The following is a 9,402-nucleotide window of genomic DNA, read 5'->3' as shown; positions in this document are numbered from 1 at the left end:
CTGTTGTATGTGTTATCTTTTTGTAGTTACTGTTGTATGTGTTATCTTTTTGTAGTTACTGTTGTATGTGTTATCTTTTTGTAGTTACTGTTGTATGTGTTATCTTTTTGTAGTTACTGTTGTATGTGTTATCTTTTTGTAGTTACTGTTGTATGTGTTATCTTTTTGTAGTTACTGTTGTATGTGTTATCTTTTTGTAGTTACTGTTGTATGTGTTATCTTTTTGTAGTTACTGTTGTATGTGTTATCTTTTTGTAGTTACTGTTGTATGTGTTATCTTTTTGTAGTTACTGTTGTATGTGTTATCTTTTTGTAGTTACTGTTGTATGTGTTATCTTTTTGTAGTTACTGTTGTATGTGTAATCTTTTTGTAGTTACTGTTGTATGTGTTATCTTTTTGTAGTTACTGTTGTATGTGTTATCTTTTTGTAGTTACTGTTGTATGTGTTATCTTTTTGTAGTTACTGTTGTATGTGTTATCTTTTTGTAGTTACTGTTGTATGTGTTATCTTTTTGTAGTTACTGTTGTATGTGTTATCTTTTTGTAGTTACTGTTGTATGTGTTATCTTTTTGTAGTTACTGTTGTATGTGTTATCTTTTTGTAGTTACTGTTGTATGTGTTATCTTTTTGTAGTTACTGTTGTATGTGTTATCTTTTTGTAGTTACTGTTGTATGTGTTATCTTTTTGTAGTTACTGTTGTATGTGTTATTATCATTCTTGTAGTTGCTGTTGTTTGTGTCATTATGTTTTTTGTAGTTACTTATTGGAGGAAGAACTTATAGGGCGTTGTCTTGCATTTTAACGTGCATTCAAACGATGTGACGTAACTTTGTCATGGGCCCCCCCCCTTCCCTTCTGAATCTCTAAAGCTAGTTGACCTCTGGCACGTCACTGTCCCAATGGAACCCGGTGGAAATATGTCACTGTTTTGGGTTATCCCAGGTTCTCTACACATATGCTGCTATGTATGATAATACGTATACAGTGGACCCCCGCATAACGATTACCTCCGAATGCGACCAATTATGTAAGTGTATTTATGTAAGTGCGTTTGTACGTGTATGTCTGGGGGTCTGAAATGGACTAATCTACTTCACAATATTCCTTATGGGAACAAATTCGGTCAGTACTGGCACCTGAACATACTTCTGGAGTGAAAAAATATCGTTAACCGGGGGTCCACTGTATATATAACTGTATATCTGTATACCTGAATAAACTTACACTGTCCAGTGCATTGCACTTTGGTTGACTGCTCATGCAAGAAGGGTTTTTGGATATCCCTTTGGGGTCATGTCCCCTTTTGCTGGCACAACCCCCGATGGTTTCACAATTTAAAAAAAATATGGGATGGTAGAGAAGCTTTTTCTGAAGGTTATGGAATTATTTTATTTTGCTGTTCTAGCAATCGAGTCCAAAATACTGCCCATTCAACTATCAATACTATTCTACAAACTGCCCGGAAGTTGGTAATTTGGCCAATTTTACCCAAAATTCAACAAATTCCAATTGAAAAATGGACACTGTACACAAATAACCCACACATAGAAGAGAGGAGCTTATGGCAATGTCTTGGTCTGATTTGGGCCATTTACAAAGTCACACTATGTGACTTTGTAAATGGTCCAAGTCGTACCGAAACGTCGTCGTAAGCTCCTCTCTTTTATGTGCGGGTTATTTGTGTATCGTTCCAGTCACGGTATTGTGCCTTTTTGTTGTTACTTATGGACACTGTAGGCATTCCAGCTATGGGGCGTTCAATACAGGAGGACCCACATATTCAGCATCCCCTTTTCGGTGTTCCATGTTTTTGTTGGTTTTCAACTGAGTCGTTCAGTTTGTTCTGTGATTTTACCACTTTTCTGCCATTTTCGCACAACCGCTGCATAAGAGAAAGACATGTGAGGGAAAAGTAGGTGTAAGTGGGGTTAAGGTTGTTCGGGCAACCAGGAATCATTAGCGAGTTACGTTGCGCGCGCACTCACCCCCCCCTCTCTGGCGGGCTGGGGCAAAACTAGTTCCTGGTGTCCGATTTGTTAAAGTTTCTACTCTTGGTAATATTGACCTTACCTGGTGTGGACTGAAGTTAGGAGAGTCACTTCGCCTCCACTCTTCTCCTAATCAGCTCTGTTCCTGGCGTGGTCTTCCAGGATAGACGCCAGATAAAGGGGCAAGACGTGTGTTAATAGTACTTATTAACATTATTCTACAACTACCGGCCCTTACCTATACTACTTGTGCTCCATCCAAGTGGTAGGAGATTCCAGAATATCGGATTACCATCTGCCCAGGATAACCTACATAAATAACATCAGAGGAACTATCTAGGGCCATACCTACTCCTACCCAACTACAAGAACTGAAGGCCATTTTTTTTTATTATATTTAAATTTTAAGTAAAATTCTCAAATCATTTTTCTTGTTTTTCCTAAATCATTTCTTTATTTATTTATTTTTTCATTAGTTTCTTTTGTTCAGTTGGAAGGCGTTCCACTGACAATGGCGACCTTGCCAGGATCCGACTCTTGAAGCAACATCGTCCTGATGGTTCAACTGGTTGTGAGTATAACATTTAAGATAGAAAAGGGTGAGTTAGTTGAGGTGTCAAGTCATTACTGGTAGTCTGGTTGACTTACCGTTGTTTGGTTCTAAGGTTCGGTTTAGAAGTTTACCTATTTGTTGGACCTGGGGAACTTTGATAATAACCCCTCCTGTGTGAACCGTGTGTATTTTCCTTAGTGAAGGCTATTGAGCCCACAAGTGTATTCTTCCAGGGAGAAATATTTATTTCATTTTCTACTTTGGGAAGTTTAAAGTGTGCGGACTGTGTCCCTCTTTTGTAACAGACGTTACTGTTAATTTTAAGTAAGTCAGTTGAAGTTGGGTGCTTAATATTTCTTTTTACAAGATGGATTCTTTAGATTTCTGGTTGAAAGCTGGAAAGGAAATGGGATTTACAGGACAAAGCCTTGATAGTTACATTACTGCTAAAATGGCTATTGAAGAGAAAAAAGAACAGGAAAGACTAGCTCGAGAAGAAGAAAAAGAACAGGAAAGACTAGCTCGAGAGGAGAAAAGACTAGCTCGAGAGGAAAAAAAAGAACAGGAAAGACTAGCTCGAGAGGAGAAAAGACTAGCTCGAGAAGAGAAAAAGGAACAGGAAAGACTAGCTCGGGAAGATAAAATCGAACAGGAAAGGATAGCTAGAGAAGACAGAGTTCAGGCAAGAGAGGTAGCCTTCAAAATGAAGGAAATTGAAGAACAGGCTAAGCAGAGGGAGTTAGAACAATCAAGGTTGGAATTAGAAGCCAAGAAGATAGAACTATCTAAACAGAAAATAGATGAAGGGGTACTGGAATACCCTTCCCAAGAACCTAATATTAGGATGCCTCAAATACCACCTTTCTCAGAACAAGATGACATAGCGGCATATATTACGAGATTCGAAAGTACTGCTACTCTGTGACTGGCCAGTAGATTCTTGGGCTACTAGGCTTGGCTTACTACTGTCAGGTTCAGCACTAAACGTCTATTCCACTCTACCCTCTGATGTTATTTCTAGTTATAGCCTGCTGAAGAAAGCTATACTCCAGGCTTTCAAAAAAAACTACTCATCATTACAGGTCGGAGTTTAGACACATTAAAATAACTCCTCATCAAAATTACATGCAATTCTTAACAACACTTTTCAGATTATTTGATTCGTGGATTGATAGTGCTGAGGTTGACCACGATTTCGAATCTTTACGAGACCTGATGGTAAGAGATCAATTCCTTTCTTCTGTAAACTCTGACTTACGAATATTCATTAAAGAACGAAACGTTCATACGGCTGCAGAAATGGCACAAGCTGCTGATATATATGCGTGCGCTCATAATAACTACCCTAAAGAGCGTAGCAGATATAAGCCTGTTGTGCCTAAGCAATCTGAGGGATCCAAACCCTCCGTACCTAAGAATTCCACGGCCTTCACAGTAAAGTGTTTCAACTGTAATGAGTGGGGTCATAGACGTCCCGACTGTCCTAGAAAAAAAGGTGAAAATGTCGGTAAATGTTTCACTGAATCAAACATAAACGCACCTTTTAGTGGAGGTACAGTCAATGGTATGAATGTATCAACCATTCTTAGACACAGGATGTTCCTGTATTGTTATCTCGAGTAAGCTTTTCCCTAACCTAGATTCTTCACGTTATAAGTCCACTAAGTTAACTGACTATTTAGGAAGAAGCGACTCTTTTCCAACAGTCAGATGTTTTGTTAGGTGCAAATGGTTCTCAGGATGGGTAGATGCCGTAGTTGCCCCGATAACCTCATGTTCTGTTTTGGTTGGGAACATACAAGGGGCTACTTTCCCATCTGAGAAGGACTGTTTGGAATTTGGAGTTTCCAAGGAAGGGTTGGAACCTAATATCTCTGTTTCTTCACAGATAGTTCCAGATGAGATTCAGTTGGGTAACCTAAATCAGAGAGCTGATGGTTACAAAACTCCGGTAACACCTTTAGTAAGTCAGTCACTTGAACTGGACAACGCAGACGCCAGTGGGAAACTACGTGTGGCACAATCTATACAACAACTAGACTCGATTAACGTCGTTACCAGAGCTCAGTCTAAGGTAAAACCTATCCACCCATTAGTTCTTTCCAAAGGAAAGCCAATCGAGCTGTCTCATATAGATTTGGAGGGTCTTCAAAAGACTTGTCCTTCCTTAGAGGAATCTCGGAAGTTAGCTTTAAATGGCAAGGTGACCCAGAGAAAGAAATTTTCTTACAAGTTTGAGTTCAAACACGATCTTTTGTACAAGACTATAGTGTCTGCGGACAAGCCCAATGACGTTGGTCGAAGCCTGTTAGTCATTCCGCAGGATTGCCGTGAAACTATTTTAAAGATTTCTCATGACTTGCCAGTCTCTGGCCATTTTTCACATAGGAAGACCTATAATAAAATCAAGGACCTATATTTCTGGCCTAGCATGTCCTCTGACATCTATAAGTACTGCAGATCATGTCACGTATGTCAACTTTCCACGCAGAAGGGTAGAACTAGGAGAGTTCCTATGGTAAAGATGCCAATTTTCTCAGTCCCTTTTGCAAGGGTTGCAGTAGATATAGTTGGTCCTATCACACCTCGCTCATCAGGAGGTCATAAATATATTTTAACTATGATTGACTACGCGTCCAGCTTCCCAGAGGCGGTACCCTTAAAATCCATTACGTCCATAGAAGTCGCAGAAGCCTTATTTTCTATTTTTTCACGTGTAGGTATACCTCGTGAAATTCTGTCGGATAAAGGGGCTCAATACACTTCAGAATTAATGGAACACGTTTATCAACTTGTGGGTGTTAAACCTCTTTTCACTACACCTTACCATCCGATGTGTAACGGAAGAGTGGAGCGACAACATGCCATCCTAAAGTCGATACTAAAAAAACTATGTATTCTTAAACCAACGGACTGGCATAGATTTTTACCATGTGCTCTTTTCGCAATGCGCGAGATTCCAAGTGATTCCCTTGGTTATTCCCCTTTTGAATTGCTTTATGGGAGACAAGCTCGTGGTCCACTATCTATTTTGAATGAACTTTGGTCCAAAGATATCAAACCTGAGGTTCAAAACAGCTATCAGTTTCTTTTAGATCTAAGGGAAAGGTTGGAAGAAACCGCCGATTTGGTCAGTAAAAACCTAGAGATGTCTATGGAAACGTACAAGACCTATTTTGACCATAAAAGTTCCAAGCGTACGTTTAATGTTGGTGATGAAGTTTTAGTTCTCCTACCTGACAAATCCAACAAATTGCTAATTACCTGGCGCGGACCGTATAAAGTAGTGAAGGTCTGCAATAAGGTAGATTATATCTTGGATGTCAAGGGTAGAGAAAGAATGTATCACGTCAATATTTTGAAACGGTACCATCGAAGAGAAGTTAATCTTTGCGTAAATGCCTTTGACGAAGATACTTCTTCTTTCAGCTTGGATACAAGTGGTGATTCGTACGAATGTAGAGTTTGTATTATAGATGACGAGTCTTTTACAGAATCGAAGGAACTACTGGATATCTTAACGCATGATCCCTCACCAAAGAAGTCAAATGTCAACATTAACAACGACTTGTCAAATAAACAAAAGTCTCAAGTAAGTGCCTTAGTAAATTCATTTTCTGACGTATTCACAGAGGTACCAGGACTTACCACCACTATTGTACACAAGATTGAATTGTCGGATCATGAACCAGTAAAGCGGAAAGTCTACCCTGTTCCCGTTCACTTACGGAAAACTTTTGATAATGAGGTTGACAAACTATTTAACTTAAACATCATAGAACCTTCGAAATCAGCTTTCTGTTCACCAGTTGTTATGGTTAAGAAACCCGATAATTCTTACCGACTGGCACAAGATTTTCGTTATTTGAATACTATAACTAAATGGGATGCAGAACCCATGCCAGTAATTGATCATGACTTGTATAAATTCCATGACTGCAAATTCTTCTCGGAATTAGACATCTCACAAGCATACCATCAAGTGCCATTACACCCAGACTCTAAACAATACACTGCTTTCCCTACTCATAGAGGTCTAATGCAATACCGCACAATGCCTTTCGGCTTGGTTACCGCATGTGCCACGTATATTAGGCTTATGAGAATAGTTCTTTCTGATCTAAAGAATGTATCAGTGTATTTTGATAATATTTATATCATGACAAATGCCTGGGAAGACCATCTAAATACACTATCGCTTGTTTTGAAAAGACTAAGAACTCATGGCCTTACAGTTAAACCACAAAAGTGCTTTCTTGGCTATCATAAGGTACAATACCTCGGGTTCATTATCTCTGATAACAACTTCTCACCACTTCCTAATAAGACCAAAGCTGTTTTAGAAAGTACGTTCCCTGCTACCAAAAAGTTATTAAGAAGTTTCCTTGGATCTGTAAACTTCTATAGAAACTTCATACCAAATCTAAGTAGCTTAACTTCAGTTCTTACAGACTATTTGAAAAAGGGTGTCAAGGAACCTCTTAGTTGTTCTGAGGAAGCCAACCAAAGCTTCGAAGAAATTAAGAGTATATTTTCAAACCCCCCTGTCCTAAAATTACCAGATATTAATAAAATATTTTGTCTCCGAACAGATGCCTCCCATTCTGGACTCGGGGCTGTACTACTTCAATATTATGAGGAGACACCTTTCCCAGTATCTTTCGCCAGTAAGAAGCTTCTGCCCAGAGAAGAAAGATATTCCACTGTGGAGAAAGAATGTTATGCTTTAGTATGGGGTATAAGTAGATTTAAATACTACCTATACGGTAAACCCTTTGTGCTTGAAACAGATCACAAGCCACTGATGTACTTGGAAAACTTTAAAGGGTCAAATAGCAGACTCTTGAGATGGGCTCTGGCTATTCAGCCCTATAAGTTTAAAGTCGTTTATATTTCTGGCTCTGAAAACCACTTTTCAGATTGGCTGAGCCGAGGTTGTATTTAGTGCTTTTCCCTCTGTTCGTTGACTTATTGACTCCGTCCATAAGTTTTGGAAGGGGGTATTGTGAGGGAAAAGTAGGTGTAAGTGGGGTTAAGGTTGTTCGGGCAACCAGGAATCATTAGCGAGTTACGTTGCGCGCGCACTCACCCCCCCCTCTCTGGCGGGCTGGGGCAAAACTAGTTCCTGGTGTCCGATTTGTTAAAGTTTCTACTCTTGGTAATATTGACCTTACCTGGTGTGGACTGAAGTTAGGAGAGTCACTTCGCCTCCACTCTTCTCCTAATCAGCTCTGTTCCTGGCGTGGTCTTCCAGGATAGACGCCAGATAAAGGGGCAAGACGTGTGTTAATAGTACTTATTAACATTATTCTACAACTACCGGCCCTTACCTATACTACTTGTGCTCCATCCAAGTGGTAGGAGATTCCAGAATATCGGATTACCATCTGCCCAGGATAACCTACATAAATAACATCAGAGGAACTATCTAGGGCCATACCTACTCCTACCCAACTACAAGAACTGAAGGCCATTTTTTTTTATTATATTTAAATTTTAAGTAAAATTCTCAAATCATTTTTCTTGTTTTTCCTAAATCATTTCTTTATTTATTTATTTTTTCATTAGTTTCTTTTGTTCAGTTGGAAGGCGTTCCACTGACAGACAACCAGTGCCATATTTTAAGGTAAGTATTGTATGAACTCTGTATTTAATTTACTTTGTTATCTATTTTAATGTCTAGCTGTATTGAGTACTTAACCCGTAAACGGTCCAAACGTATATACAGTGGACCCCCGCTTAACGATCACCTCCAAATGCGACCAATTATGTAAGTGTATTTATGTAAGTGCGTTTGTACGTGTATGTTTGGGGGTCTGAAATGGACTAATCTACTTCACAATATTCCTTATGGGAACAAATTCGGTCAGTACTGGCACCTGAACATACTTCTGGAGTGAAAAAAGTTCGTTAACCGGGGGTCCACTGTATATATTTTTTCAACATTTGAAAGTATGTAAAAAAAGTAGATCTTCTTTTTGTATTTTTACATTTGAAAATGTGTAAAAAAAACTTTGATCTACTTTTTTTTTGTTATATTTGAAAATATGTAAAAAAAACGTAGATCTACTTTTGTAGCACTACGCATGTGAACGTAGATCTGCTTGGACCGTTTACGGGTTCATATACGATAGTGTAAACACATTGTCAGGCACAATCGATAATGAATAAAACGCACTTTTCCACCCATCAGTAATTTGTTTACCTCGGGAACCTAAAGACCATACAAATGGGGCCCTTGTGTATTTATGTTGGTCTCTCTAGTGAAAATAAAGTCAAGTCTTCCTGGCTTGTCATACCTTCAAAATCTCATGAGTTTCTAACACAACACTATAAGCGAGATCTGCATTGAGTCAAGCGTCTGGCTCCTCCATGTTTTTGTATATGTGAGTGGATCCCAGTTTTGCCATTGTAGTCTTAAGATCAGGCTTTAGCTTGGTCAAAATGCTCTGCATAGCTATGGGCTTTCTCAGTGGGATACGGCCGGTTTGTTGAAAGGAGAAAAGCTATGGGCTTTCTACATGCACAACCGTATGTCACCCATTACTGTACAAACACTTAATTATGTGGAAGCAAATCTTTGACTCTGACTATAGTTGATATTCCAGTCTGTAATTACTTATAGTTACAGAAACTGTTAAGATAGTCATATCCCATCTTTTATATTTAACTGATAGTACGATACTTAAAATCCCATCTTCGATATTTAATCAATCATACTATTTTTAATAATTTCCAATGACTGAAGCTATTGTCACCTTCCCTTGTAAGCAATAAGAAAGGAGGAACTCTGCAGAAGGCCTACTGGCCAATACAAGGTCCTCATCAAAACTACTGCTACCCAAGAATTTACTCTCA

The sequence above is a fragment of the Cherax quadricarinatus genome, chromosome 96 (assembly GCF_038502225.1).
Source record: "Cherax quadricarinatus isolate ZL_2023a chromosome 96, ASM3850222v1, whole genome shotgun sequence".
NCBI classification, from domain to species: Eukaryota; Metazoa; Arthropoda; class Malacostraca; order Decapoda; family Parastacidae; genus Cherax; species Cherax quadricarinatus.
This window is presented reverse-complemented; position numbering follows the sequence as displayed.